The sequence below is a fragment of the Corvus hawaiiensis genome, chromosome 12, assembly GCF_020740725.1.
Source record: "Corvus hawaiiensis isolate bCorHaw1 chromosome 12, bCorHaw1.pri.cur, whole genome shotgun sequence".
In the NCBI taxonomy this organism is placed as follows: Eukaryota; Metazoa; Chordata; class Aves; order Passeriformes; family Corvidae; genus Corvus; species Corvus hawaiiensis.
Window position 1 is genome coordinate 9,387,326 of NC_063224.1, and position 7,825 is coordinate 9,395,150.

Genomic DNA, 7,825 nt, shown 5'->3' on the forward strand with positions numbered 1-7,825 from the left:
GTTATTATCTCTGAATCTTTTTGCATCCTTGAATTTTCAGCTTCTAGTTCTAACACTATCACTGAGTAAAATAACACAAATAAAATGAAGTCTTCCCAAACCCACTGATAATTGTCAGTTTATGTAGCAATATGTATCTGGATGCTGGCTGAGATTAGATCTAGATCTCCCCAATGCTTATTGTTTGCATTTAATTTGTCCATCCTAGGGCAGAATGCTACATAATGCTGCAATTAAAACATGATTTCTATATAAAATATGTTAAAAGCACTCTCCAGCTGTGATGACATAACAGCAAACATGGCACTTTCATTAGTAATTTGTTAGCATCTGTTGCTCATGAAGAAGCTGACCAGTACTTCAACTTCCATTTTGCCCTCAGGTTACAGGGCAAAACACAGCATACTTTAAACTGTCTGAATCAGAGTGTAGTTCTGTTGGAAACAGAGCCTCATTGATGGGTAGTACAAGCCAGCACCTTTCTTCAAAAATAATGGAGTTCAAGGGATTATGGTGGTTATAGCCACAGCATTATGACAGGAGAGAGCTTGTCTATGTATTACATTATCCCAGCTATTATTTTGTCATTTCAAAGTCCAAACTCACTTTATTAGAGGATTGCTTTATTTTAAAGACAGAGGAAACTTCCTTCTACCTAATGGACAACATAAATCAACATGTGGGTATTGGAGAGGAAAAAAAACACCCATATTTTTGGTTTGCCACAAAGTTGTTTGCAATTCAAAATTGCCTGTAATTTCAACATACAAATACAAGCCTGACTCCTGCATTTGAGGGAAAGCTATTTTTGACAATTTAACCTTCTTGAGTGATACAGTTTTAACCACATTATCTTTGTGGAGCCCACTTCTTTGTAAGGTGCTGTTGCTACCAAAATAGCTGTGGTTAGTGAGCTGGTTGCCTAGCTGTACTCGGAGTACCATGGGCTCTTTTTCCTATGTAAGCGGAGAAAATCATGTTATACAGCTAGAGAATCTTATTCTAGGCTGGGTATCTACCCAGAGACAAGAAAAATCATGCTGAGAAAGGAAATAAGGCTGTAACTGTTTAAACGCAGTTATTTTTGCATAGCAGAGGAACTGGATATTGAAGTATTCTTTTCCAGTCTTGTTTTTAATGTGTAAAATGTTGAATTGAAATGTTGGACTGGGAGATTTACTATCCCAAAGTTATCTGCCCTTACCAGTTGAAGATATCAAGCAGTGGAATAGACTTCTGAAGAAAAATGGCTGATATGGCAGTAAAAGACATAAATTCAGAGTTAGTTCAGAGTTAAGATTAAAAATAAAGACAGGAAAGCATATCAAGGCATTTGGAAGCAGCCATTGCAACCATATAACTTCTTTGTCTTGCAATTAAATTGTCATTTAAAACATTTCAGGGTTTTGACTCAGTTTACATGAAATAGAGTTCTAAAGATTATTTTTCTTTTGCATAAAAAATTACATTTTGTTCTGCGTTCTAACCCTCGCTTCCCTGCCTTCATGTGAAAGCAAATATAAGCACTGTTTTCCACTGACTGAATTATTTCCCTATGAGATCTTCCTTTATTTCTATTTTGAAAAGAGCAGCTCTCTTTTTTTTATTCATGGAGTTTAAAAGAAGTGCATGCCAATTCTTACTCAGAGATTATTTTGCATTTTGTTACAGGATTCATGCATCAAACATCAGTGTAGCTTAAAAATACTCTGCCTGCTAGATTCCTACTTAAATGTTTCCAATCTGTTACAAGGCATGTGAAATACAGAGCTTATTTAAAGGGTTTTGTGCAACTGTGCATCACAAATATAATACCTCGGTGGATCATAGATATTTATTTACAGGCCTAAAAATACACTTAATACTTGCCCTATGAATAAAATATACTGGTTGCCTGGAAAGCTCCAGACCTTGAGCAGTACAGCTCCGACCATAGGATCCATTGTGTTTAGTGATACAACCTTACTTTATGAAAACAATGAGGTCTGGAGGACTACAGCTCAAGTTTATAGTCTTACTAATTTTTAATATGCAAAAAATCACTGAGTTCTGAGAACTGCTATCAGTTCTGAGTTCCAAGTTTGGAAGTTACACTCAGTGCTGTGTGAATTAAAATAATGGTTTAGACAGTAACACATCACTAGTGAAACTAATCCATGGTGGTATTCTTTTGCAAATGGTTTTGAAAGAAACGCATAACTTAATACTTAGGACTCTCTTGTGGATATTAAATTGTATTTTAGCATCAGCTAATGTAATAGAAGTTTAATACATAATAAAACCTGTTAGGATTAATTTAGTAGTAAATTAAACATCTACCTATGAATACTGTATGAAATTTATTCTTCAAGGACCTTTTTCAGAAGCAGACCTCGAGTCTGATCTAGAAGTGTTCCTGTATTGATTTAAGGAGCCTTTTAGATGAGTAGTGTGCTCTAGTGCAAGCAGCATTTGCTTACACTTCATTACACATTTCATGGTGTGATGTGCCATCTAGTGTCGAATTTCCCAAAAGGTGGAAAACACTGCAAAATCCTTCATCAACAGTACACTTGGACAGTTAGTGGATTTTCTGAAATGTTGGGTGTTCAGGAGTAAACTGAGCATAAACAGCAAAGAACTAATGTTTACATCTGTTCTTACTGACTCTTTAATTTAATGTTTGCCATGTAGTGCCCCGTTCAATAACCCTTGTTGTCTGTGGATACACGCCTATCTAGGGAAAAACTCTTTTCCCAGCTACTGCCGTGCATTTTGATGTTTATGCCTAAGGAACTGTTGATACCTGTGTGAGAGTGCACACTTCATGCTATACATACAAAGAAGTTGAATTACAAACAGGAACAATTTTCTAAGGGCTTCAAAGTGCATATAATGGGGTAGGAAAAATTTTAATAGCCCCAGAGATTTTGTAAGGATTACTCTATAATATGTTTTGTAACGCAAAGGTATATCCTTTTAATAAACTTAATTTGTCAATATTGACTTATTCCGCTTCTATCCGACAAACAGATGGGATTTCATGCAGTCTGTATGCATGTTATGTATGCTTAAAGACCTTTTACAAAGTTATTAATACCTGGGGGATTTTCCCCACCTCACACAATACATGATGGTATGTCATTCTTTTTTATCAAAACAAGAGGGAAAATTGGAGAAACTCACTATATCCGAGCTCATTGTGTTTCTGATATTTATTTTCTACGTTGTGTCTATTTTCTAAATTAGCCTCATTTTTAACAGTTTCAGGCAAAGCAGTGTAGAAGCAGCTTGTTTTATGGTCTGGCAGCCATCTCATCTGAAATGGGAACTATTTAAAGTACTCGCCATCAACTTTCTCTTGATTGTAGTTGAAGAAGGGAAATGGCTTAAAGTGAGTAATTTTACTATGATGGTGAACTTCAGAATCACTGTATTTCTGAGTTAGCAGCAGGTGAAGTAGTAGACTACAAATGGAAAAGATTAAATGGTACCTCTTACAAAAATGAAACACATTTTTATTTGAAATTTAATGTCAGTTGAAATACAATAGAAAACTGCAGACCTTGGGGGCTTTTAATGAATTAAATACATTAAAGTGTAAAGAGAGGAACTCTGAAATCTCTTCTGGTTTTTGTATGTATAAGCCAATTATAATACTACTCTTGTTGCATGTTAAATTTTGTAAAAACCTACGTTGAGTCTTCTGTGTTTCTGTAACACAAAAAGAAGCCAAAAAGAAAAAAAAACCAAGCTAAGCCAAAAAGTGATTCATACAATTCACGCAATTCACTATCACTCAAGGAAATTGGTACTATACACCTTTCAGTGCATGTTCATATAGACATGCCACTCATACTCACTGTTTTTAAACCTTTATTAAGTATGCACATGAATTTAGGGTTATCTGACTAATATTTTGATTCACTGAGATTTAAAAACGTTACCTCACAAATTTATTTTTTATGGGAATCATAATTAGAGTCATAGTAAGAGTGTGAAAGAGCAAATTGTTCTGTTCATTAGAAAGTCCGTCTGCAGAATTCTAATTTCCCAATATTTATTGGTAGTGGTGGTGTAAGTATTGTGTGCAGCAGAAGGAGCTCAGCTTGAATGTTCAAATTCCAGATGGAACTTGGGCTGCTGGTGGTTTAAAAATTCTATATTTGAATTACAAATTCCTGCAAATGTTGATGCAGAAGAATAATCATGGAACAGGAAGAAATCAGAAAGCTGAAAAAGTAGAACTGATCTGAATATATTACCTTCCACTTCAGATGACGTTTTCCTGACACTGCTGATGTCTGACTAACAGCTCAAAATGTCAAATGAAGCACAATATGGCTTCTATACCCTAGGACAACATGCTAATCAGGCAAGTTATTAGTCTAGAGAGTTTTCAATGCATATTAAGTCATATTAAGACATGAAATACCATTTTTTATGTCAACACCTACAAAAATTTTTAGTAACATTTTCATGGGCATTTAAAAAGAAGGAATTGATGTGACAGGTTTCTGGAATACTGCTACATTTGCACTGTCTTTAGCTGTCCTTCAGCTGGCTGCCTGTGTTACCTTTCAGTTTCAAAGCTTTGGGGATGTAAGCTTTTGAAACTCTCTACTAGGTTGTAAAGGTTATATCATCAGTTTACAGAAAACATCATACCTGCTACCATGTACAGTGGGAAATAAACTCTGTGAAATGGATTTATTGAGAGATTTTGAAAGAACAAATGAAAGTGTATGTCATTTTGCTGTAGCTCTTTTAATGCATAAAACAAAAAGCAAAGTGACTCTTCCTCTTATGTGGAAGTGGAAGGAAGAAATACACATTCAGTTTTGTTGAATGAAAAAATGCCACTCCAAGTATTGTTACCGTGGCTCTGGGTGTCTCTTGGCCTTCTGTCAGAGCAAATGCTGGGTGTTTTGTTTGGAGTCAACACTATGAGTAAAGGTAGACTGCAAAATATGCAAAAGAGGGTTGAAAAGTCCTGAGAAAAGTATACACAGAGAGAGAGAGAAAGAGCGAAAGAAAGAAAGAGGTATATAATGGGCAGGAAGAATGAATGAGCAAATGAGCATTATGAATATATTTAGGGAAAAACAAAATAAAAGGGGAGGACCCGATAAGAAGATAGGAAATTACAAGTGAAATATAAAGTACATAAAAATGAGGGAAAAGAGTTCTTACACACCTAGAAACAAGTAGCACTTTGTAGAATCCTTAAAAAATCGTAATGCAAAATGATCAATGGAATCTCATTATAGATCAGGGCGTATAAGGCTTTATTTTGATGTGCTTGCTATCCACCCTGGCATAATATATATACAGAAAAACATTCAAAAATGTGCTGCCTGTCATGTGTGATCTCCTACTTTTTTGAAAACCTGTTCCCATAGCAACACTGCTATTGCATGGTAGCCTAGGTATGTAAGTATAGCAAATTAAACTTACATTTGTATGTGTGCACATACCTTTTCTTGCCTGAATAAACACACACATTGCATGTCTACTGAGATGGCATAGTGTATGTTTCAGAGCCCAGGACACTGGGTTGGGATCTTTTCTCACCCAGATATAAATGTATACTAAAACTTAATGAAGAAATACATTTCAATAATACCACAGAGCCTAAGGCTAGAAAACCTAGAACTATAGATTAAGTTCATAATTATCTCTATATTTTTAGAGGTTTCAAAACGTATTTTTGAAAACAAGAAGTATTTTGTGGAAGTAGATTATTAATTGCAAACCTGAAATTCTGTTTTAAAGATTTACATTTAGTATGTATGTTATATCCTGAATTAGGAATATTGTGATAACCCAGTTGGAGCTTTGTACAGTTCTACATATTGGATTGCTTTAATGCAGGACTGCTCTGCTCTGTGATGACACCTTGTAAACATTGTAATTGTGCTTTTTTCTAATCAGCATTCCCCTTATGGTAGATATAGAAACCATTGTCAATTTACCTAGCAGAGAGAGTTAAATTGGGTATTTGAAAAGGTAATTAGAGTGATTGGGTTATGGAGCCGGAATTCTAATGAGAGATGGTGTTTTGGTGTTACAGAGAATGCAAAGTGTGTTTAGCAATTCCTGGTCCAAACTCTGGGATGCAAAACTTAGAGGTGAGAAAGTACTAAAATACAATAGACATTAAGCTTAAAGGGCAAAACCAATTTTTATACCAGCTCTCTTCCTTCATTTATTAGTGGGAAATACAGAGGTAGTGTGCAGTAGTAGGAAGTGTGGTGCGCTGTAGCCGTCTCATACTTGAATTCACTTGAATACAGAGCAGCTGTTCTTCTACATCTTTTTCCAGCTCTTTCAAAAAGCTACTGAGTGTTTTCATGGAAGCAGAGCAGCTGCCCAGGAACTCTGTCTCATTTGTACTATGCAGAGCAGACAGTTGTGTTTTAGCAGCTGCAGTAGAAAAAGTGCATTATCTTCTTACAGGAGTAATTGGCTAATTATTAATGTGCCTTTTAGGTGATCTTACATAACATCTTGGGATGCTTTTAATGTTCCATACTTCCCGCAGAACTTTGAAATATGCTGTGTATTACATTTGTATGTTGATAGCATAAAAGTACAAAATCATAGTATTTGTGAATTTATTAAGTCTTACAGCTTTCTGGTTCTTATCAGTGCTGATTTATGATTGATAACAGCCATGTTAACACATTTAGTAGATTAAGTGGCTCCCTGACCAGTACTCCTCCTACTCCTTCTTCCCATCATCAGTATTGCCCTCTCATGAAGCAAACTGGTGATATAGGAAACAACTGTCCTTTGGTTCAAGCTGTGGATGATGTGCTGACATTCTTTGGGTGTGTACAAGGAAAGAGTGTTGGCTTTGTAGATCTGCTGAGGAGAAGACAACTCCTGTGGCAATTATGGAATCTGTTAGGTGTAAGACTTTTTCTTTCTTTATAACTGAACATTTTAACAGACTTTTAAACAACTGGAACCTGATAGACTTAAAAACCCCGAATTACATAAATAGCTGCCACAGATAGGTTAGGTATCTGTGATGTAGCTTCATTGCTGATGGACTGTAGAGGAATATTTCCTGACTCTTTCCTGGTTTTCATTATTTTGGCATGGTTCCTGAAATGCAGTTATAGACTTTAGTTTTAGTGCCAGCCATAATAGCTGCTGATGTAATATTCCTCTGTAATTTAGTGCTTTTCTTTTGAGTTAGGGAGGTAATAACTTTTTAATGAATTCTCTTTTTCTGGAAAGAATTATTACTCTATCCAAAAGAATTCTGTAGTGGCATTTCACTGTATATATAATTTTTTTCCCCAGACATTGACAAAGAGAGAACATGAGATGAAATATCAGAAATATGACTAAAGGTAGAGGAACTCACTGATGTGCTGCAAAACCTTTTCAAGGTGAGTTATCAGCACTTCTAAAACATATGTTATTGTCAAATAGATTCATACAGCTGGCATACTTTTAGTTGTTGCAGCTGAGACAGACTGAAATACTTGGGGAACTATTGTTCTAAATATCATCCTAGACTTCTTAAAAGTTAATTTAGATTTAAAAGCATGGTTATTTTGAATTCTGCTTCTGTCTAATGCCTTGTTTAAAAGACAAAAATACATGGTTGTCAGATTTTATTGAAGTATGATGCAGAAAAGAGTGAATGTGTGAAATCACTCTCATCTTTCTAGAATCTTTTTTGATCCAATATTACCTGAGCACCCAACACTTAGGAGACTCTGCAAAACACCTGATATGAATAAAAATTGGCAATTTTTTAAAGTCATCCTAAATCCAAGCACACCATGAACCTTTTAGTAATTAAAATCTACACAGAGCGAATTGAACT